Source organism: Rhynchophorus ferrugineus, unplaced genomic scaffold (genome assembly GCF_030347505.1).
Source record: "Rhynchophorus ferrugineus isolate W39M unplaced genomic scaffold, kcgeb_rfMv2 rfM8, whole genome shotgun sequence".
In the NCBI taxonomy this organism is placed as follows: domain Eukaryota; kingdom Metazoa; phylum Arthropoda; class Insecta; order Coleoptera; family Curculionidae; genus Rhynchophorus; species Rhynchophorus ferrugineus.
In genome coordinates, this window is record NW_027472587.1 from 33985382 (window position 1) to 34009382 (window position 24001).

General features: G+C 32.5%; 1 protein-coding gene across 4 annotated transcripts in view; it reads right to left on the reverse strand.

The window, feature by feature from the left end:
• LOC143201126 (uncharacterized) overlaps positions 1 to 24001 on the reverse strand; it is a 176110-nt gene that overhangs the window by 111874 nt on the left and 40235 nt on the right. For 2 of the 4 annotated variants that reach the window (XM_076411982.1, XM_076411984.1), the window contains exon 2: positions 20023 to 20069. The exons of the other annotated variants lie outside the window; for them this stretch is intronic. The gene's annotated coding sequence lies outside the window, so the exon portion shown is untranslated. The remainder of the gene's footprint in view (positions 1 to 20022; positions 20070 to 24001) is intronic. 4 annotated transcript variants of the gene reach the window in all.

Consider the following 24001-nt stretch of genomic DNA (forward strand, 5'->3'; position numbering starts at 1 on the left):
TAAAATAATTCATTACTGTTTATTTTTAATGTCAAAACGCGACTGTCTTTCAAGCGACATTCCATATCGGAAATTGTAATACTCGTTAGAGCATTGTAAAGGAAGTTGGCCCAATTAAAATGGTTCGCATAAAATTATACGCTATAATCAAGTATAGAATTACTGTCGATGATACGTTAATAGACCAGATTAATTTTAGCGTATTTTAGATTAGAATGTTACAATTAGGTGCTATATATACTAATCGTTTTTGAACGACATCAAAAAAGCAGGAGGTTCTATGTTCGGCTGTATATATAAATTATTTTAACGTATTCTTTTTTTATTCGAAAGAGATCACCTCCGAGGTGGTTCCATTACATCCATATTGGTATCTGATGGTGGAAGAGGAGAAAATCGACAGAAAACCTCAAATTTCAAACCTCTAACCATATCATATGAGACGTCGTAGACACAGTGGAAAATCCGACAAGGAATAACCATCCGAGTTACGCCGGTAACCAAGTAGGGTAAGACCGGATGCCTTCTGGGATGGTCTCTAAGTTGGCCACTGGCCAGTCGGTAGGCTTAATGCCTAGGACTGAGATTCAGGGCCCACGTTAAACAGTTGGTCAAGTCCAGATAAACCCTCGTTAGTAAAAAGGAAACTTTAACATATTTTATGATAGAACTGGCTTAGAACCTGTACGCAACATTAAATTTTAATAAGAAAGAATATATAAAATAACTCAAGAAAAGCTGATTGCAGAATAACTATTGAAATATGTGAATAATTCTCATTTCAATGACAATAATTGTCAAGCCCATTGGTCTCAATCATTCCATACCATTCGTCATGATTATTAAAAAATTACCAATCCCCAAACATTGAGTGTTTTTCTTACGGTTTACTGTATATGTCATGTTTACCTGTCGGCCAACCATCCACATCCATCCACGAAAAATGTCGTGTATCACAAGATGCTACACCGAAGATAATCAACGTCGGTGTAACCCATGCAGCAAAATACATAGATTAAATAAAGCTCAAATATTGCTGACTTTCTATTGCTATTTTTACTTATTTGTTCTCAAATATGTAATTTTTAATTTAAAAAAGTGATTAAATATATTACCTATATAGACAAATCTATATTCGCTATAACACCTTTCTTAAGGAACGTAATAATGTACAACAACCAAAAATCATCGGTTTTTATGAGGTTCAAACTTAAACATTTCGCGATATTGATATCAATTGATTGATGATCCAATAATCAATCAATGTACAAAACGACAATCAAATATCGTTATCGCTTATACGATAAATGCGCAGGACTTATACGGAGAGATCAAATGTGTCCTGTATCGATTAAAAATTAAAAAACAGATCACATACTGTGAATCAACAAACCACGCCAGTTTGGCACGCATTCTCTCTATTTAATTTGCTGGCAATCTGTATCGAACAAATCGTCGAAACAGGAACGCAGAGGGGCTATATCTTATTAGAGTCAGAGGCTGAATACAGATTTTTTATCTTCCATCGTATTTGTTTAATCAAATGCGGGCGTTTTAACATTAAAATTTTGAATGTTTTAAAGAATATATTATTTCAGTTACTTATGTCAGATTGCTTCTATATCTTTTCTATGGACATTTATTTTTGTAATAATTTTATAAACAATCATTACCAGAGTAATCTTGAGCAAATACCAAACTGAGGATTATTTAATAATTCTGAATACTTTTTTTAATTACACCTTTCATTAGATACGCATATTTAAGAAAATATCAATTGAAAAGTCCCCGGTCTGGCACATAGATGGCGCTACTAGAATTAACCTAATATGTTTTTTAATTAGCATTATTAAATATGTTTTTTATTATTTACCATATTATTTTAACTAATACCAACAGATCACTTCGAAGTCGGTGTCGAGCTCAGATAATACAAAAATTATAATATAATTTTGTGACATATACAAAAAATTAAATTACTAACAAAACAAATTTTAATTAACATAACTGTTTGGGTTCGGCACCGACTTCAAAGTAGTCAGTTGGTAGTAGTTAAAATAATATTATAAATAGATAAATAGGTGTAGGTAGGTATTAAGCTAAATTGTGTGTATATAATAGAATATGAAATACGCGTAGTAAATAGGTTAAGTAAGGTTTTTAATTATTTTTATTTAGTTATTACAACGATTATTATACACATATTTTATTTCCAAGTAAAATATTTTTTGAAGATTTTATATTGACGATTTTTCTTTCCCATTATTAATTATTGTCACTATATAGCCTAGAAAATACTATAAATGTTCTCATAGTGATAACATTAGCAGAAAATCAAAGTACTATATTGATTGATTGAAACATTGTGGCTTAAAGTCCATCCAAAGTTTTACGTGGGTATTTACTTAAAATAAGAAATGCAAACACAAACTAAGAGGCTAATGCCTCTGTATCTGGCTCCAGATAAAAATTAACTTTCAAAATAATCAGATTTCCTTAATTAATCACAATGTATTGAGATACAAAAAATAAAATATACAGTATTAAATAAAAAAGAAACAATTCAATATAAAATAAGTATATTAAAATATGAAACTAAATGTACATGCACATGGTATAAAGCCAGTATAAAAAGAATGCAAGACGAAATTATATTTCAATATAAAGAATTGATTTCTTTAAAGGAATCAAACAATTTAGGCAAATTTTGTGGTAAAGAAAGATATACAGTCAGCAAGTAAATTTCTCCTAATACCCAATAATTTGCTTTATTTAGTTAAAATGCAGGAGACAGATATACATTTCTCAAAGTCGGGATATAAAGATCAGTTGAATCTATAAGAAAAGGAGTAAACTGTCGGTGTTCAACCAGCCATATGTTAAAGCTTTGATTACATTTAAGTTTTTTATATAGACAACAGAAGTAAGTTATTGGACTGTTGAAAATTTATATAAATTAATTATAATAAACTACCAAGAAAATACGTTGGTCAATAAAACATTTAAAAAAATATGAAGCTAATTGTATAATTTGTCTGATGAAGAGCACACCGCCCGTAACCCTAAATGAAAAGTCATCGCAGCTTATCCCGCACAAATCTAAACAAGGTTTTGAAAAGCATTCGGACAGGAACTGTTTCTCATTCTTGGCGGGAAACTTTCTCCCGAGTTTTTGTTATCGACGCAACTTCGAGCCACTACGACACAGAAATTCACGAAAATGTAATTTTGGCAAATTACCTTGTTTAACGAAAGGAGACAGGCCAGAAGTTAAGATAAATTGCCTTTGGGATATTAAGATTTTTTCGGTACGAAACGGAGCAACAGAGCAACCATTAAATCGTTTTTCTTGCAGGCGAGGCCTTTTATTTAGGAGTAATATGGAAAGATGACGGTTTTATAAAGAATGACAGTTTGTTGGTGTATAGTTTAACAGAAATAACAATAAGAATGTACGTAAAGAAGTATATTTACTTTCTTGTTGGTTTATCGATATAATTCTCACTATTTATCATAATATTAGATGCTTGGATGTATTTAGCTTCTTTTTCACAAAATCAAACAATAATTTTTTTATTACTCTTTGTAGTTCTACAACCTCCTCAGAGGGTATTTCAGTAAGTATTTCTTATGTTTATATTATGTATACATCTCATGCATAAAATCGCAAATGAATGTTTCTGCTTTTAAAATACCGTCTTTCAATTTGCCTTGACCTCTCCAATTGAAAATCTATAGCGATAAATAAAAGAAAAACACTCCGAACCTTTGCTGTCAACCCTATATACGAATTAAAACCGAAAATTTTAAATAATTCTCAATCAGGATAGTCTAGAGTATTATTTGACGCTATGTCGAAGTCGATATTATATTAAAACGAGAATCTCTATAACGGAGTGTATAATTTTTTGAAAGCCTTTTTTGTGATTCTATATTATAATTAAATTAATAATTTTTATATTTATTTATATATATATATATATATATATATATATATATATATATATATATATATATATATTAGTGTTGCTATCGACTGAAAATTGTCGAAACCGTCGATAGTCGCAAAAAAGCCGGATAGTTAAAAATCCAACGACTGGTTTACTATTTTCAGTATGTGGTTCTGTTTTAATTAGGATTTGATCGATGTCAGACGAAGATGTTACAAACCCTTTCCTATATAAGTAGCGAGAGAGGAAAGGACCGAGATAATTGCTTGGAGCAGTTAATTTTATGTGGTTATTTTTTCAGCCATAACGGTAAAATAAGCGAGACGGAGATGTAGATATACTTTATACGTAGTAACTTTAAAAAAGAAAAAGAGAAAAATGATTACTAAATACTATTAACATGCAATTAACACTTAATTCCATTTTTGGAAACAAACTCGATTTATTTTTATATTTGAGTGTTCAGTGGATCTGTAAAAAGAAATGGAATAAATTTTCTATGGAATGGAATAATTCCCCGTGAATATTACATCGTATTTTAATATGTTAATTGCTCTTTTTATATAACATACTATAATAAAAATAAACAATACAATAGAACTTAAACAAAACCTAAAAATTAAAGATCTACAATAACCATAAATATTAAATAAAAATTACAAAATTCCTAATCATAGAAAAAAACTAATTTATGACATAATTAAAAATGATCGCACAATTACTACTAGAGCTTTTTTAAATAAAGTAAATGCTTTATTTATTATTGAACAGAAATAGGTTTTAACAAAAATTGAGAAAGTAATCGAAATATCACCTATTATGCTATAAAATCAGTCAAAAGTATTTCACTATTTCATCATTCACAATTTTAACGTTAAAAATCGAATGAAACTAGTAGAACCAAAAATAGTAACTAAAAGTACAGGACTGAATCAGTCCTGACAGTCGATAGTTCCCAATACTAATATACTAATATATATATATATATATATATATATATATATATATATATATATATATATATATATATATATATATATACAAACGATCAAAATTCAAGCAGGACTAAGACAATATTAAATAATAGATAAATATTAAATAAATGAAACAGGACTTAAAATAAGCTAAAAAAAAATATGAAAAAAAAAACAGAAATGTCGATAGGAGCTTAGTTAAACGATACAATAATATTAACTGATACGCCAAAATACTTACAGAAAATCTTAAACAGATGGAATGTGATACTGAGAGATTATTCAACGATAATGAATAAAAGAGAAACTGATAGTCATGGTGAGGGCAGAGCCAGAAGTAATAAATAGCTGAACAGAATGTGTAAAGATGGAAATAATAGTACAGAAATCAAAATTAATGGAAGCTAGGAGATAGACGTGCTACAATTGGAAAATCATAAATTTGTACTATTTGCTATAAATATCAAATTCATTAATAAAAAGAAGTATCAAGTAAAATTAAATTGGAATTTTAAAGATACAAACAGCAGAAATTAAATACCTTAGAAAAGTCAGTCCTGTAACATAGATGGACAGGCTGAGAAATAATTAAATAAGGAAAGGAAGGAATATATAGTAAAGAAACGACTCAGTTGATGGGGGCAATTACATGATAAGAAGAACTCGTCAGCATCATACATAATAACAGGTGGGGCAAAAGTTACGTTACCATTTTGATTGCACGTCATCTTAGTTATGTGACGTTTAGCTCAGTTTCGCTTTAACCATTGTGTTGTGTAGACGTCCAAATTTTATTATGGATAAATATACGCCAGAAGAACCAGCAGATATAGTGATAATATGTATTGAAAATAATTGTTCCACTATTCGTCCTCGTTTTGGAAGACAATGGACGTCCTGTAATGGTGAAAATGTGGTTTTGGGGAACACAGAATCCTCAAATAATTCGTGAAACATCATTGCATCCACTAAAGACAATTCTATGGTGTGGTATTCATGCTGGAGACATCATTGGTCCCTATATTTTTGAAAATGATCAAGGTGTTGCAGTTACTGTTACTGCTGAACGGTACCAAGACATGATTCGAAATTTTCTTATATCTGAAATAGAAGAGCAAAGTCTAGAGGACCTGTGGTTTCAGCAAGATGGGGTCACAGCACACACAGCTCGTCCGACAATTCAACTATTGATTGACGTTTTTCCACGTAGACTAATTTCAAGAAGTGGCGATTTAACATGGCCAGCCAGATCTCCGTATTTAACAGCACTGGACATGTTCTTATGGGGTTTTTTTAAAATAAAAAGTTTAGGTGAATAAGCCCCAAACGATTCAACATCTTACAGACAATACTCGTCACGAAATTGAAGAAATTCAGACTCAGTTTTGCAGATGTCCTGAAAATTGCCTTAAAAAAAGCCGAAAGTCTGATAGCGAATCGCGGTCACCATTTAGCCGGTATAATTTTTCAATCATAACAAAAAAAATGTAAAGATCAAATAAAGCTTTTATGAAAACCAAACTTACTTTACTTTTAGCAAAGTTATTTTAAGGTTTGTTAATGAAGGAAGCCCAGAAAAACATTATGCTATTGCAATTATTTTTTCAATTCATAATCAAAGCTTCTAAGATCAAGTAATATTCGATTTTAATAGATTAAATCTATTGTCGATCCAATATGTAGAAGAAATGTTAATGAGCAATAGACAAGATATAAAAATAAATTAAATTCGTGGTTCAGACAGAAAACCCTCCTGCCATCCAATCAAAATAAGGCAGAGGAGTTGTTTCTGGGGATTTAGCAATCTAATTTCGACGACAGTCGCTGGACTTATTTTTCTATTTACGGAAAGCAGTATAGACGATGTTTGTACTGATATATTGGAGGTTTATTTCGTAAATAACTGGAAATTATTTCACAATCTTACAATGAAGTTTATCAAAAATTGTCTTATTGTTACGAATTATTACTGTAGTACTGAATTTTGCCATGATTATGAATTAATTTTGGATAATTTTTGAAAAGTTTAAGGCTTCATGCCTGCTTGCATTATTTTTGGATGTTTATTAACGACAAAAATTTAATTAAACGAATCTTTGAAATGTTTTCTGTACAAATGTTATACATTAAATTACTTTGCCTCAATTAAGACCATGCAAAATTGATTGAGGTAAGTGGTAGTAAGTTTTGCCATGAGTCTTCATCGATAATCATCATCATCATTCACCACTGAATCTTGTGGGCTATAAGGGACGTACTTGCCTTCCAAATCAGAACCTTCACTATTAAAAGAGAACTAAGTTCTTTCTTTGGTAAATTAGAGCATAAATTCAATTGAAATACGATAAATTTAAAGAAATAAAATATATATTATAACCGCGAATTAAAATTTCTGCTAGCGGTCGTGGTTAAGGCCATATAACGATCCTCCTGCTGGTGTGATAGTCCATAGTGGGATCCATCTCTCCTGGCCATACTCGTAAATGTATATTTGTGATTGTCCATTGTTTAGGGCTACAGTTCAAAATCCGATGAGGAATAAGCTTAAACCCAATCACACCAGTAACCAGGCTGAGTAAGACCGGCTAACTTCTGGGATGGTCTCTGAGATCACTTGTCAGTCGGTGAGCCTAGTGCCTAGGAATCTGGTTCGAAGCCCATGTTAAGTATAGCGGTCTAGGCGAACGTTCGTAAAAAATATTTTTAAGAAAAAAATTGAACCGACTTCAAAAAATAAATAAGGAACTCACTAAAAATTAAAAAATAATCAAACTTAGATTTTTAACACAAAAAAGCATTTTAAAATAAAATTCACCACTTCAAAGTTTTGATAGTAGTTAAGATAATATTGTAAATAAATAAATAGGTTTGGGTAGGTATTAAGCTAGATTGAGTGTATATAGTAGAATATAAAACGCGTGTACTAGATAGGTTCAATAAGGTTTTTGATTATTTTTATTTAGTTATTACAACGATTATTAAGTACATATTTTATTATAAATTGCTTTTTTGTGTTAAAAGAGTTAGTGCTTTTCAATGCTAGATATTTACACAATAAATTACGCAGATATTTTATATAATATTACTATGAGTAGGCCAAATAAAGGTGCAGCCTAGGTGACTTGACAAATGTTGTAACTAAACAACAAAAACTCATTTTCTCCGCCGGGTGTTGAACTCGCGACCTCCGTTTGGGTGTTAAACGCTTTAATTATCATCCCATATAGGCATTAATCCACGATATTTCTACGAGGTATTCTATGCTACGGTTAGTGCTTAAAAAGCAAACTGAGTAGCTCTTGCACTGAACGACTTCCGATTTTCATCACATCAACTCGTCAATAAGATTATACCCAAGTATATATTTTTTATTTGTTTTAATTATTTTATTCAGATTATAATTTAGAAAAAATATAAAATATAAAACACAGAGTTCATACAGCAATATTGTTGTATACGTTGGATAGACTGCACACTATTTTGATATAACAGATCAACTGAAAGGTCCTCGGCCTTACACATAGATGGCCCTACTAGAATTAAATCCATATATTTTTTAGTTAGCCCTAACACTCGAAGGATGCGTGTATAAATTTGACAGCTGTCGGATCATTAGTTTGTTGATAAAATATTGCTTTTTGGAGAGCAAAAATACAGTTGATGCAAATAATTGGCTTGATTCCGAGTTTCCGGATACTGCCCCAGGAAAATCAACCATCAAGGATTGGTATGCTAAGTGTAGACGTGGTGAAATGAGCACCGAAAACGGTGAACGCAGTGGACGCCTAATAGAGGTTGTTACCGACGGAAACATTTAAAAAATTTACAAAATGATTTTGAATGACCGTAAATTGAAAATGAATGAAAATGTAGACACTCTAAAGATATCAAGTGAACGTGTACATCATATCATTCATGAATATTTGGGTATGACAAAGCTCTATGCAAAGTGGGTGCTGTGCGAGCTCATTTTTGACCAAAAACAATGACGAGTTGATGATTCGGAGCAGATATGTGCCAATGGATGAAATGTGGCTCCATCATTTCACTCCGAAGTCCACTCGACAGTCATCCGAGTAGACAGCACACGATGAACCCGCTCCAAAGCGTGGGAAAACGCAACAGTCGGCTGGTAAGGTTATGGCGTATATTGGGATGCGCATGCAATCATTTTCATTGATTATTTCATGACATGATTTGACAAATGTTATAACAAAACAACAAAAATTCATTTTCTCCGCCGGGAGTTGAACCCGCGACCTCCGTTTGGGGGCTAAACGCTTGAATTATCACCCCATAGCGGCATTAATCTACAATATTTCTAAGAGGTCTTCTATGCGACAGTTAGTGCTTAAAAATCAAACTGAGTAGCTCTTGCACTGAACGACTTCCGATTTTCATCACATCAACTCAGCAATAAGATTATACCCAAGTATATATATTTTTTTAGAGATTATTTTAGCTAAAAAAATTGTGAAAACCTTGTACGTGCCTAAAAATTTGAGCATTTCACTGGTTTAAAAATAAAATGTCTTTTAAAATGGTTAGTTTTTTTTAACTCTGTTAAAATTGAAACTCACGTTATTCGGTACTAAATCCCATATATTTAATAACAAATTTAGTTATTTACTGTTCAAACTTAATATGTATTCAAATAAATGCTGTGGGAGCAACGAAATGTTATGTTACCTGCATCAACTTCTGTAAATTATTTTGAATTAATTCCTATACCTAATGTTCTTCGAAATGTTGTCGTTAGTCAGTATTTATAAGCTTTCTGGCAATATTTAAACAAATTCTTCTGCCTCAAGAATGTTACGTTTGAATGTTATAATGCAAAATTTCTTTTAAACTAGGAACGAATTTTTCCTTCTGATTTTATCCGGGTATCCAATTAAGAAGATATAGAACGATGTTTGATGCGTCGGAACATGATTGAACATGATGAACGGCAACCGAATCAGTCTATGAACGTTGCCAAATATCTGTAAAATTCTTCAAAACATTAGAGATTATTATTAAAGTATATGAAACGGCCATCCCTTCGGAATAGTCGGTAAATTAGTTTCCTTTTACACTCCAATGTGAAATAAGTGTATTTAGGAGAAATTGTATCAAAAACTTCCGTCTCATTTCCACAAACTCAATGAACCATCCAGTATATGTTTAAAAAAGAGTATATTTATAAATGGCTTAATCTTATTTAACGTAAAACCTTTTATTTTAAACATATGCGTTTCATAATGAGTGACATCCTATTTACAAAAATAAGAATAAAATTGCCACTCTTTGTTTGACGAAAATAAAATCATTTGGAATATTTACAGGGGAACTAATTAACTTGATGGCCGGACTTAAACACTTAGATCTCTTTTAAATTAAAACCGGATATTTTAGATTATTTTTCATGTATACGTCGATTGAATCATTGGTTAATTGCCATGGGATGTTTAATTTTTATGTCAGTTCCTGGAAATCGTTTCTATGCTTATTTTAACTTCCTATCCTATTATTTAGATAATTGCGTAGGTGCAACTTTTTTACGTTGAATTGATTTATTTTGGTAGTTATATTGTGCTTCATGCTGGAAACAGGAATGGTTAATAACACCTTCGGTTTGGATGAACTCGATAAGGCACATTGAAGAAGAAATTGACAAATGATGGAATTGCGAGCAAATGCTAGATAGATTGTAAATTAACAGCTGACTATTCACTTGAATGAAACTTTCTGAATATGATATGATTCAATGCTATTAATTTCTAAGAGAAGGTGGTGAGAATGGAACCTAATAAAGATGTATATATAATTAATATAAGTTAAGGAAATCTTATTGTAGAGTATAAAATATGGATGTGCACAAATACGTATGTACTTTTTCAAAATATACATGAGCATTTGGTTAAAATGTGTCAGGAAAAAAAATAGTAGCTGTTTTGCGGGTATGGCAAATGCATTAAGGGGAATATAGTGTTTATATCTAGTTTAACAAGAAAGATGTATACAAGTATTAACAGAATAAACGAAGGAGAAATGCAGTGATATTAAAATGTCTTTAAAAGGAAACCTGTACTGTACCGAAGGACACAAGAAACTAAACATAAAAGATTAATATGCCCTTTAATGAAAGTAGGAAAGTAAAATATATTGCTTGGATATACAATTGTTAATTAGGTGGATAAGGTCTCCAGGGGATACAACTACAAATGGTCCTAGAACTCTATATAACTGTGTATTTAATTGTAGTTTTAAAACCTTTAATAATATATCTACCATATTTAGTATAATGTTAAAATATATCATATTTCATAAAAATATATTTGTTTAATTATTTTATTCAGATTATAATTTAGAAAAAATAGAAAATATAAAATTCAGAGTTGATACAGTAATATTCCGACGTTTTGACGCACACATTTTGATGACGTATGTACAAAATAACGTTGGATAGACTGCACACTATTTTGATATAACAAATGAATTGAAAAGTGTCCGGCCTTACACATAGATGGCGCTACTAGAATTAAACCCATATATTTTTAGTTAGCTCTAACACTCGAAGGATGCGTGTATAAATTTGACAGCTGTCGGATCATTAGTTTGTGAATTATAACATTTTGGGTGAGGCAACTTTTGTTATTGTGAAAAAATGGACAAAAAGGAATTTGGCGTGTTGATAAATTATTGCTTTTTGAAGAGAAAAAATACAGTTGATGCAAATAATTGGCTTGATTCCGAGTTTCCGGATACTGCCCCAGGAAAATCAACCATCAAGTATTGGTATGCTACGTGTAGACGTGGTGAAATGAGCACCGAAAACGGTGAACGCAGTGGACGCCCAAAAGAGGTTGTTACCGACGGAAACATTTAAAAAATTCACAAAATGATTTTGAATGACCGTAAATTGAAATTGAATGAAATTGTAGACACTCTAAAGATATCAAGTGAACGTGTACATCATATCATTCATTAATGTTAGGGCATGAGAAAGCTCTATGCAAAGTGGCTGCTGTGCGAGCTCATTTTTGACCAAAAACAACGACGAGTTGGTAATTCGGAGCAGTATTTGTAGATGATCAAGCATAATAAACCCGAGAATCTGCATCGATATGTGACAATGGATGAAACATGGCTCCATAATTTCACTCCGAAGTCCACTCGACAGTCATCCGAGTTGACTGCACACGATGAACCCGCTCCAAAGCGTAGGAAAACGCAACAGTCGGCTGGCAAGATTATGGCGTCTGTATATTGTGATACGCATGGAATCATTTTCATTGACTACCTTGAAACAGGAAGGACCATCAAGAGAGACTATCACATAGCGTTATTGGATTGTTTAAAGGACGAAATCGCCGGAAAACGGCCACATAGTAAAAAAAGAAAGTGCTGCTTCACCAAGACAATGCACCGTGTCACAAGTGAGGGAAAACAATGGCAAAAATCCATCTATCTGCCGTATTCTCTAGATCTGTCCCCAGCGACTATTTCCTGTTCTCACATCTTGAAAGAATGCTCGCTGGGAAGAAATTTTCGTCGAATAAAGAGTTGATCGTCGAAACTGTGGCCTATTTTGAAGCAAAGGACAAATCGTACTACAAATATGGTATCAAATAGTTGGAGGGTCACTATAATCAGTTTATCACCCTTGAAGGGAATTATGATGAATAAAAAAAAATTTTGGCAAAAAAATGTGTTTTACTGTGGTAGGCCGGGGACTTTGCAATTGACCTTTATTGAGTGGCTTAGAAAGTAGTTCAATGTAAAATAACTCTAACCTAGAAACTATTGCGGCTGTTTAATTAACTAATAATTTATTATTTAGCTATTAACTAATTATTGTTTAATTTAGTCAAAGTGCAATGCGGCATCATAGTGACCTATTGATGTCATAAATTGAAATGACGTGAGTTCTCTGCTATTTTGAATAGACTCTATGATATGTAGACCCATCTACGATATAACTATAGTCTAATAAATTGATTTGACGACAAATAATCTAAAATACACCGGTTTCCATTGGTAGAAAAAATCCCTATTGTTATCGCCGACTATTCAATTAATTAGTCGACATTGTAAAAGAATCGAAATGTAAATCTCATTCGGCATCGCCGATTTAACCCCGTTCGAATATCTGTCTCCGATCTGCAAAGATTAAATCGATTTCCAATCCGAAGATCGGCGGATGCCATAAATACGACTCAACCATCGAGAGGAAATAAAAATAAATTAAACCCGTGGCCCCCTCGCGCAAAAAACCCTCCTCTTCTTCTTCGGGCCTAATCAAATAAAAGCGGCGGACTTCTTGCGGCCGAGGAGAAAAAAGAGCAGGCCGATTGTATTTAGGCGGCAGTTACCTTGTCTTTCTTAATTTCCTTCAGTTCGGCCGCAGAACCGAGCCTCTTCATCTTCCTTTTATACGCAATAAGTGAAGAGAAGCGATATAAATCGCGAGGTAACAAGCCGACGGCTATGAACATGTTGGTTTTTGCGGCGGAACCAAGAAGGACCGCGTATGAATTATAGATTATGTATTGTATTCGGGAAAATTTATTTTATTTGCGTTGGACGGCAGCTAAATTGAATTAAAAAGATATTTATTGCGTTCTTTAAAGTGGATTTACAAGCGATGAACGTAAATTAAGACAGTGGGACGGCGGTCAGGTAGGGGTAGGGGGGAGAAACCTCTTCAATCAGGCCGGATACGTTATTTGGAACAATGATTTTGGTCCCTACGCATACTATGCGCACTATATTGCATAGAATAATCTAAAGTCTATCCAAAGAACATTATGATAAACATACGTCAATAATGGAAGCCATCTCTTGCCAGTAAAATTCGTTAGTGTTGAGCATTTTTACTGTTAAGTATTAATATGCTGCTATTTTTATTGAAAATACTTTTAGCGTGTTGCAAATACCTCAAAATACTGTTATGACAACAAGGTGATGGAAAAAGGTAAGTGTTTAAAAACAATTGATTAGGTTTATTAGTCATAACATTTATTAATATTTCATTGCAGATATATTGTGCTTCATGCTGGAAACAGGAATGGTTAATAACACCTTCGGTTTCGATGTACTCGATAAGAACCATTGAAGACGAAATCGACAAATGATGGAATTGTGACCAATTGTTAGATAGATTGGAACTTAACACCTTAGTTATTTATTTGAACAAAACTCTCTGAATATGATATGGTTCAATGCTGCCAATTTCTAAGACAGGGTGATGAGAGTGGAAACAACTAAAGGATAATTAATATATAATAAGTGTAGGAAATATTAATGTAGATTATAAAACATGTATGTTCACAGATATGTGTATAATTTTCCAGAATATTCTTGAGCATTTGATTAAAATGTGTCAGGAGAGAAAAAATAGTAAGTATTTTGCAGATATGACAAATACAGTAAAGGGAATACAGTGATTAAATCTAGTTTCATCAAGAAAGATGTACACAAGTGTGAACAGGACAAACTAAGGAGACAAAAAGTTATATCAAAATATCTTTACAAAGAAATGCTGTAACGAAGGATACAATAATTAAGCGTAAAAGTGGTATAGAAAAGAGTTTAATGTATATATAATCAAACACAACCCCAACCTACAAATTATTATAACTGTGTACTTAATTGTAGTTTTAAGTCCTTCGATAATATATGCAACGGATTTACGATAAGGTTAGATTAGAATTGTATTCAATGTCAAAGCCTAAATGAACTAAAACTCATAGTTTATAAGGCAACATTACGACATTTTGACGTCACACAATCTTCATTTTCTTATGACCGTTAATTCAGACAACAGTAGAAGGACCCTCGCATGCGTGCAGATTGGCCAAGTCTGCTCACGAGTATTTATTCTAGGCTAATTTGACATATTTCCGTATACACAAATTTTCACCAATTCCTGTTCTCTTTTGCGCACTTGGCATGCTCAAATATTTCGGTGCTCCTGTCAACATTTGGATGAATATTTCGATTTTGTGCTCCATCAATAATTTTGTAGGAATAATAATTAAATTTCTGTTTTATTATTGGTTGTTTGGTAAAATATATTATTCTTGGATACATTGGTAAAATATGGAAGAACAAAGATAAATACAGATTGAAAGGCTGAATATTTAAAACTTATAAAATCCAAACAGCATCAACCTTATTTATAGTGGGAATGTTACCTGCTAAATTTATAAGAAATCACTTTCAACGACATACTAGCAGATTTCAAAACAATAACAAGAACAGAGAAGAAAATTATTGTTGTTTTGTTGGAAGTAAACAATTCATTAATGTGGTTTGTCCATCAAGAATAGTAGCAAAAATTGTAGTAACTGGTAATAATTAAACATTTATCTTAATCATGGTTTCATTTTTATTTTATAGATAAGGTGTAGCTAGAATTTAATGAGAATGAAAGTTGAAGAAAGTGAAATGAAATAAAACAAGAAAACAAGAATTTCGACAGGATTTTGCAGGATGCAAGGACAGTGGGGAGTGATACGTAGAAAGGATTAAATTAAATATTCTAACAAGAGTGGACCTGGATCAAATAAACAAAACACCTTTCAGCTGAAAAGTGCGATGATCCATTCATTTTAGGCTAGAAAATGCACAATATGTCAAACAAACTGAAGGTAGAGAACTCATTAATGGGGTTTGTCGATCAATAATAGCAGTAAAAATTGCAGTAGGGATCATATTTGATCATATTTAGAAATTTTTGGGACATTTTGACTGCATTAGTATATTAGGGAGCTGGTGAATTTTTGTTTCGTTTTACAATTGGCTTTGTTTTAAAATCATTGGCTGGATTTATATATATATATATATATATATATATATATATATATATATATATATATATATATATTGTGAAAATCTCCTAAAAATCTCCATATTTTGCTTGGCCTTATGTAATATTGATGTATACGGCTCGTGAAGTTTTCAACCATTTTATATGTAACTAGCGACCCGCCCCGGCTTTGCACGGGTGCAATGCTGATACTAAATTAAATATACTACAGAAAAAATATGAACGTTGTATATAAAAACATAGCGGCCCGCTCCGACTTTATGCACGGGCATAAAATATATATGCCTATGTCACTCAATGAAAACATGATTAAAATCGATCCAGTATTTTTGGTTCATTCATTACTGCCCTTGGCCTACACGCATTAAATTTGGAGTAAAACAATTCCTCTTCCCCTATACTTACTATGAAGATTTCCTGCTATCTTTGGAATATCTAAATTCATACAATTTTTATTACATTACACATTTTTAAACGCAAATTTTAAATTTGTAATATCTCCGAAAATATTTGTTTAATTTACATGCTGTAAGGAACCATATTGATCTATATTAATTGCACACTGTATTTAAGGTACTTAATTCGATAAGGATTAATGCCGTATTGCTTAAAATAGCTTCGTAAATAAGCCATTTTCTCACGTAAAAAGTAAACAATAAAAATGGTTAATGTGGGTTATCCCTAAAAGATAAACATATACCATCGCGGACTTTTTTGTAGACCTTTTTATGGTGTACAATACTGTAGTACATTAATTTGATCTAACTCGTAGGGTTAGGCAGCGTTTTTGCTAATTGCTAAATAAGCCTAAAAATAGGTTAATTTACGACATCACGTTAGAAACCTCTAAAATTAGCAATGTTGCCTTAGTATATTATGCATGTATTATATATATAAACCTTCCTCTTGAATCACTCTATCTATTGAAAAAAACCGCATCAAAATCCGTTGCGTAGTTTTAAAGATTTAAGCGCACATAGGGATATAGGGACAGAAAAGGCGACTTTGTTTTATACTATGTAGTGATTTACATTGATTTAAATATGGTGTTTTTATAAATATAGAAAGGCTGGATTATATTCTTATTAGTTAATATTTTTCAATTGATTTTTTTAATGTGCTTTTCCATTATTTATTTATCTCCTTGAGTATAAGTTCAACCCAAACAAAATCAAATAAAATATAAATAATTTTAAAGTAAATGAATCCGTATATACGCATGCGCCAAATCCGAATTCGTTTTTCTAAATAACGCATCGTCAGTAAGACAGTCAGTCAGACCGATGGAAATTGGGTCTTTAGGTTTTCATTACGCACCTATCAATTTTCCCTAATGGCCTAATTTATAATAAAGGTTCGGATTATTTGTTCATTTCCCGTGTCGTTCTTTTGCTTCTCTAAAATGTTTCGATTTCTTTCCGTTGATACCGCGATATTTCATCGGATCAAAGGCTGATTTTTCGTGTCTCGATTCATTCGTCGTGATTTTCATTTAAATATATTTCAGAGAATTCTGTAATGAATATTTCTCCTTTAGATAGCAAAAATACGTAGTGTTAAATTGCTAGAAATGGTTAACAATGTTAAAACAACACATTACTTATTGAGTCATGAGATCGACGTAGATAACGCCAACTTCTAAGCTACCTAAACCTTTGAAGATTAGTAGTGCTAACCGTTATACAAGTGTGAAAATTTCATAACAATCTGAGTTAGGTTTAAAAATTACAGAGATATTAGTCAAAAACTTTAATTAAAATACATTTACCATCTTACCTGTATTTGGAATATAAAATACGAAATAAATATTTTAACTAATTCAATGCAAAATATTATAGAAAATAAAAATTAGAAAATATAGTCAGGTGTTAGGTTATCTAAATAAAATAGAACTAATCCAGCACAGACTATATATTTAAGGAAATAATATAACCTGCTAACGGTTTTACTACAGGGCCTGATGAGCACAAACTTGTATTATATTATACGAACACATAGATACTATCTCAGTCCTTGATTTACGTTAACATAAAATAGTACTTTCTTCTCAGTTTTATATAGATATTGCTTGAATGCAATGTGAGTAACAATACACCATTATTCCCCAGATCTTTTTATGTAGAGTTATGTTTTATTTATATTCTTTTGAATATGACTTGTAACTTTATTCTTACTATATGTTATTATCTGTTTTACGTTGTTCGAAATTTCCTCTTTATACTGTTTAACTAATAATGCTGGTGAATAGGCTGTAAGTCACACACAGTATAAAATATAATTGAAACTAATTTATCGGGCAAATCAGCAGCCTCCTCTCCCCTCCCCATCACGGATGTTTGTGTCCATCTGACTTTATCCCATTCGTTTGTTGTTTCATAAATAGCGAGGTACAACGTCGTTGGTCCCAGGAGGATCTTTAAAGCTAAAGCTGATTTTTCTCCTCTCTTCGCATTCCTTCCCTTCGTCACAATGCCGTAGCTTAGAATCGACTAAGATTGGGTCACTGTCGTTCCTCGCACGGTCACTTAATGGCTTCGAGCCCGCTTGCTCAGTGTGAGTTTTGTCAACCTGCCCCTATTTCAGTCTACCACATATTGAATGACTATCCATGGCTCACCTAGATTAGAACTAAATATGGGCTACAAACTACTCGGATTTCTACGAGTAATCGATTTTCACCATAGAATATAGCCTATGCTAAGTTTAGTGTTACTGACCAAATAACCATTACCCCTTCGGTATGGGTGCTCAGTTGTGCTGTCTGGATATAACCTCTGCTTGCTTATGGTTGTGTTTGTAGTCCTATATTAGTGTTCATTTTTAAATTGTATGTACACTATTTCTATGTATTATTAATTTTGTTTATTTATTAATTTATTAATTTATATATACACTTTATGTCTGTAGCCGTTCTTTCTATATAATCACCGTACTAACAAGTCAATTGAAAAGTCCCCGGCCTGACACATAGATGGCGCTACTAGAATTAAATCCATATGTCCTTTAGTTAGCCTTAGCCCTCAAAAGATGCGTGTATAAAATTGACTGCTGTGGGATCATTAGTTTGTGAATTATAGCGTCTTGAATGAAGCAACTTTTGTTATTGTGAAAAAATGAATAGAAAGGAATTCACTGGGAACTCACTGGAAAGAAATTTTCGTCGAATGAAGAGGTGATCGCCGAAACTGAGGCCTATTTTGAAGCAAAGGACAAATCGTACTAGAAAAATGGTATCGAAAAGTTGGAGGGTGGCTATAATCAGTGTATCACCCTTGAAGGGAATTATGTTGAATAAACAAAACTAATTTTGCCAAAAAAATTTGTTTTACTTTGGTAAGCCGGGGACGTTTCAATTGACCTCTTATTGTATAGTCGCGAAATGACGACACCCGCCCAACCGACAAAAAAAACTAATTTATATAACATTTGAAAAATACTTGCAAGCAAAAATCGAGCATCAGTCTTGTTTTAGGAATAACACCTTCTGTTTATTTTTAGCGATAACAAAACGAGGCGAAGCCAAACCATCCTCTTTCTTATAAAATATTAGTCGCGCACCCTTCTGTGTAATTACTTACTTCTAATGTATTGAATTGCCCGGAAAATTCTAAACGCTTTCAATATAACTTATACTGCGAGCGGTTTACGATGTTCCAACCGGAGATAATAAATAAAAGATAAGTTTAAGTTACATTACTTTGGTTTTATATTTAACAGTAGTTGTTCGTTTATTGTGGACGCTCTAACGCTATTGTATTGAGATTATTAACAGCAAATTTGTTTCAAATTATTACCGAAGCAATAAAAAGATAGTTGTATAACCACATATTTTCAGTAACTAAATTCCTAACTTGGGTTTTTGTGATCGCTGCAGATTTTGCTCCTCGAACAGCTCAGACGTCCCTGTAACAATACATGATTACTATTCTATTAGGTTAAATATTTCTCATTCTTCCAGAATTCTACCTATCTTTGTATGGGTCCAAATTATATTATGCATAAATATACATCAAAATAACAAGCAGAAATAGTGATAATATTTATTGAAAATAATCGTTCCATTATTGCTACTCAGCGGAAATTGCGTCAATAATATCCTAATAGTCCAGTCCTCACAAAACCAAAATGTATCGTTTACATACGAATTTTTGTGGAACAGAGAATCCTCAATTAATTCATGAAATATTATTGTATCTACTAAAAGAACTGTATGGTGTGGTATTCATGTTAGAAATATCATTGGTGTCTATTTTATTGAAAATGGCCAATGTGTTGCACTTACTGTTACTGCTGAAGGGTACCAAGACATGATTCGAAATTTTCTTGTGCCTGAAATGGAAGGGCAGCGACTACAAGACATGTGATTTCAGCAAGATGGGTCCACAGCACACACAGCTCGTTCAACAATTCAATTATTGAATAGCGTTTTTCCACGAAAACTAATTTCACGAAATGGCGATTTAACATGGCAAGCCAGATCTCCGAATTTAACAGCACCAGACTTTTTCTTATGGGATTTTTTAAAATCAAAAGATTATGTGAATAAGCCCCAACATCTTAAAGACAGATGTTGCAGGATGTCGTGAAAAGCGCCGAAAGTTGTATAGCGTAAAAAAAACTTTTAATGAAAACCAAACTTACTTATCCTTTCTTGAGCAAAATTATAGGCAATCAAAATGGTAGTAGGAATTTTGTCCCACGTTGCAGCATTCATTTATCTACACATTTCAAACTCTTTCCAACCACGTAGAAAAAAACAAAAATTTAATGTTTCTCTTGCTCATGAGGCAAGTCTTACTAATTTTGGTTCTATTTTTAGTTTTTTTTTTCATCTCAAGATATGAAGGGTCATCTTATCGACGTTGTCTATACTAGGAGACTTTGCCATTATTTGTTTTTTTTCATCTTATCGATGCTGTCTATACTAGGAGACTTTGCCATTACTTTGTGGAATAAACCATTCTAACCTTCAAGATATGAAGGCTCATCTTATCGACGTTGTCTATACTAGGAGACTTTGCCATTACTTTGTGGAACAAACCATTCTAACCTTCACTCTAGAAAGTCTGAAACCTATTTTAGTCTAACTAGGCTCATCTTATCGATGCTGTCTATACTAGGAGACTTTGCCATTACTTTGTGGAATAAACCATTCTAACCTTCACTCTAGAAAGTCTGAAACCTATTTCAGCCTAACTAGGCTCATCTTATCGACGTTGTCTATACTAGGAGAATTTGCCATTACTTTGTGGACTAAACCATTCTAACCTTCACTCTAGAAAGTCTGAAGCCTATTTCAGCCTAACTAGGACTATTAGTCTCATATTTCCTATATTATTCCTAAGCTCTAGCACTGACAGTAGTTATTAGTTGGTATTGTAACAAATTATGAAAAATATGAACCTCATAGATTGATACTTCACACATATGACGTTGCACTAAGACGACTTGTTATCCAACGATGACAAATCGAAGTTCTTTGATTAATTAAAAATGCTTATTGCTACGTAACCAACGTGAAATAAGTTTGCTAAATTACAGCAATATGTAAGTGATACTGCCATTGGAGAGCACGCAGGAAATCAGAACTCTGAAGCGAACCAAACCACACGAGCTAGTGTATTCTTAACTTTAGCTCAAGTAGTTTAGTTTTATTTTAATTTAAGAAATACATATTGATGTATTAATATCGCACTCGCCTTGTTTGTATATTAATCAGACCATGTAGTACAACAAAACAGCAGTAATAAACTCATTTGTATTTTAAAATTGTATTAAGCATATTTAATGTAAGATGTAATTAATAAAAAATGAGATGTATGTGATCAAAACACATGCAAAAACGTATTATTATTTACGCAACTGCTTCAAACTGTTTTCCAATCAACCTAAGTACTCGCCACGATGGTTGATACACTTTTGCACACGCTTAAACCAATTTTCAAAGCATTTATTCCATTTAGAATGAGGTATCTTCAAAACATGATTTTTGAACACTTCAATAGGTTCTTCGGGAGATGAAAATCGTTGACCACGCAGTTTATTCTTCACGGATGGGAACAAAAAGAAGTCATTTTGTGCCAAATCAGGGCTATACGGCGGATGACCCATCAATTTGATGTTTTGAGTGCTGAAATAGTCTCTTGTTTGGGAACTCGAATTGTCATGATGAAGAACGATCCGGCGTCTCTTGTTTGTTTTCCTTATTTCACCGAAGACTTCTGGAAAACAAATGGTTGTGTACCAATCAGAATTTACTGTTCTATGATCCTCTAGAGGTACTGTTGTAATATGGCCAGTTTTCCCGAAGAATTTTCTTTGAGGTGCTTCGTGCGCGAACAACTTTTGTTGGATTTGGTTCATCTTGGAACAGCCACTGCTGCATACGAATGTATCCATGTTTCGTCACCTATCACGATTTTATAAACCTCTTTCGAAGCACCGCGATTGAATTTCTCAAGCATTTTTGCACCAATCGACACGAGCCTGTTTGAGCGATTGTTAAGTTATGTGGGATCCAACGCGAACATAACTTTCGCACAGCTGAGTGTTCATGTAAAATCGTATATATGCTGGTGGAACTAATGCTTAGGGATGCCCCAATTTCACAATAGGTGACATGAAGATCTTGCTTAATCATTTCGCACACAGCATCGATGTCTTCTGGTACAACAGCCGATTTTGGACGACCTTCACGAAATTCGTCGAACAGCGAACTACAGCCACGATTGAATTGCCAGTTACCCTCATACTAGCTCCTATAGGTAACCCTCTACTTTTTCTCACTAGATTTTTCTGACTATTAGAAGCAGTAACATTTCAACTGTAAAAAGTTAACTCATTCACCTGAGATAGAACAATCAGCGTAAATCATTTTAAGGTTTTTTCACCTGCCACCGTGTCAACGTACCTCTTTCGAAGTCCAAAATTGAAAAATATAATTTAAATGAATAAAATATATCGTCGTATGCTTTACCGGCTTCAAAAGCGACTTAACTAGACAGGTCACCGACTCAGCAATAACTCTCCACCGAATCAATTAGCTTTTTTTAAAATTTAATGTCGACATTCCTAAATCTGGATATCGTATCTGCGCAGATAATCGGACAGATATCAGACGTAATCTCGATGGAGAAACAGCCCTCTTATTTTTTCAGAATTTCATTAGACACGATGCTTACTATATATGGTCCAAATTTATATACCGGATCGATATTCGGAATGACCATTGTACGTTGATTTATTAGCATCATAAAATTTTAGTGGTTTAACAAAACTTCCATCAAAACTTACCGCAGCGTGATATAGTGTCGTTCGTCAAGAACCGGCGGTTTTCGAGAAATTCTATATTCTGCATTCGTTTTATTACATATTACTTTATCAGATAACAAATTCGGTTGGAAAAAATTAGTCTCAATGCTACTGAATTAATTACACGGGTACTATAACAATACGTACTGAAATAGTTTCCAGTCTAATCTACAAATAACGCCTTAAATGGAAAAATTCACTTTAGTAACCGTTGTACCCAATTAAAGTTTGGTCATATTTATATTTGAATGCACTAATTATAAGCCACCAGTATAAACCAAAGCCGAAAGTGCGTATATATATAGAGAAATAGAAAAAGTAAAAATAAACTTTTAAATTTATTTGTTATCCGACTTCGAAAAAGCAGAAGGTTATATCTATTTTTTACTGAGACAATACATTTTTGTTGTCTAGTTAGAACATTTGTCAAATCACCTAGGCTAGTTAGTGGACACCGGAGCCTGAAGAGCCCCTTATCTTCAATTATTGTTTCTTTATTCCTATATTTCCTCATAGTTGTCCGCAGCTTCATTTGGCCTACCCATTATAATATTAAATAAAATATCTGCGTAATGTATTGAGTAAATATCTAACACCAAAAAAGAAAAACATACATTTTTTAAAATTGAACCGGCTTAAAATGTAAATAAGGAATTCCCTAAAAATTAAAAAACAATCAAACTTAGATTTTTAACCCAAAAAAAAACATTTTAAAATAAAATATATACATAAGAATCGTTATAATAACTAAATAAAAATAACCAATAACTTTATTTAATCTATCTTCTACACGTATTTTATATTCTACTATATACACACAATTTAGCTTAATACTTACCTAAACCTATTTATCTCTTTACAATATTATTTTAAGTACTACCAACTGATTGATGAGTTAATACCAACATGTACAAAAAAATAAATTACCAAGAAAACAAATCTAAATTAAT